The sequence below is a fragment of the Otolemur garnettii genome, unplaced genomic scaffold, assembly GCF_000181295.1.
Source record: "Otolemur garnettii isolate 467f Iridium unplaced genomic scaffold, OtoGar3 scaffold00037, whole genome shotgun sequence".
In the NCBI taxonomy this organism is placed as follows: domain Eukaryota; kingdom Metazoa; phylum Chordata; class Mammalia; order Primates; family Galagidae; genus Otolemur; species Otolemur garnettii.
In genome coordinates this window covers 14,409,262-14,411,230 of record NW_003852432.1, presented here as the reverse complement: position 1 = coordinate 14,411,230, position 1,969 = coordinate 14,409,262, and positions in this window count along the sequence as shown.

Genomic DNA, 1,969 nt, shown 5'->3' with positions numbered 1-1,969 from the left:
CCCCCCCCCCCCGTCAATGGTGTCCTGCTTTACCAATGTTAAAATCTGGTCACCTACTCATGCAGTGTGAGAAGCTGGACAAGGAATAGAAGCGCACTCCAGGCAGAAGGAAGATGAGCAAAATCCCACCACAGAACAAAGCGAGAGGAGATAATGAAGCCTGAGCACTAACTGTAAGTCAGTAATTTCTACCCTCCTGATACAATAACCCTGTGATACAGGTAGAATGTTTGGCATTTTAGGGGCTTAAAAAATGTTTTCTGAAGAAGTAAAAGTTTTAATTGAGGAAACTAGGACTCAGAAAGATTGTGTAGGGGCTTAGGTTTATATAAGAAAAAGTTGCCGAGCCAACATCTTGCCTCCTGGAGAAGACTTGGACCAGAGACCCACAGCTCTAGTTGCTTCCTAACTGGTTCATCAGCAAGGCAAAGAATCACCACCAAACTTCTAAATTGCAGGTAATCCTGGGAAAGCAGCGTCCGGTATTCTGACTTTGCTGCACCAAGAATGTTTTTCCCAGTGTTTGATTCAAATGGTCTGGATAGCTGGGATATATTCAGATTAAACAACCCGAGAGCTTGATTAATGATTTGGTTTCTCTTCTGCTCTCAATCTCATAGTTTGTATATTGCTTTCTTTACTAAAAGCAATAACGCCTTTCTTTCAGCTACCACAGTATTTGCTTCAATCTGATGCAACTGAAATGGTTAAGAATTTCAGATTTGACTAGATTTCAGAATTAACTTACTACATCTCCCTTCACCCCCGTTCCTTAAGAAGCAACACTTCTGACTTAGAATACAGCGTCTCATAAAAATAGAAGAAAATGCATGTGGGCTCCCTTTCCATTTGCAATGAATAAGCTTCACCATAGAAAAATTAGAATTCTTATAAAAAGAGTCATCTCAAAATTTAGAAATTTATCACAGATTTTCAGTTTTGATATTCACTGTGGTGGAATTGGAAACAAAGCACAGAGCACGCCCTAGACATGAAAGATGACTGGCAACAGAGATCAGAGGAGTTCGGATTCTCTGGCTGCGGCTCTGCTCAGCTCCTTGCCCCGCACCTCCCTGCTATGCCATCCATTAAAACTGCTTTTGTCCAGGGCCCCAGAGATCCCCAGTTTGTGGAATTCAGCAGGAACCCCTCAGTGGCATTCTACACGGAGATCTCTCTTTATCCTTTTCTCAGTTGGCAGGATGTCAGCCCCTTGGGGTGTGCCTTCTGCTTTTGGTGTGGCTCTTCCACCACGTTCTTTGCTGGACTTCTTCTTTACTAGGCCTCCAAATGCCGAATGTCTCAGCTGGAACCATAATTATCTCTCTTCTTAAGCAACACACATTCCCTGGTGTTAACATTCATCACTATCACTTCAGATACCACCTGTGGTCCCAAGGCTCCCTAAGGGTCTTTCCAGCCTTGGCCTTTCATTTACACGTGGTGTTTTCTTAAACATTAAACTTAACATGTCTGAACTGCTCGCTACCTCCCACCCCCAAACCTGCTCCTTTCCTGGTCTTCACCATTTGATGAAAGGTACCACCATCTGTCCACAAAACAAAGTATCATCTTTGATTTAGCTCTTTCCCATCCAGCAGGTACCATTGATTTTATTTTCAAAATATGTAAAGTATGTTACTTCTCTTCATGATACAACCACCACTCTTAATAAAAGCCACAACCACCTTTTGCCTGGGCTCCTTCAGCAGCCATGTGACTGATTTCCTTGATTTTGTTCTTGCCTTGAGTTTGTTCTCAATATGGAATATTTAGAAATACAGATCTATCCTTTAATGCCCTTGCTCCAAACTCTTTTCATTCCTCTGAAAACAGAGTCCAATGTTACCATGGCTTCCAAGGCCTTAAGTCATCTGGCCTTGTCTACCTCTCGTGAGTTTCTTTTCCTTGTTTACTGCGCTCCAGGCTGGCTGACTAACCTTCTTTTGACTCCTAAACATGCAAAATA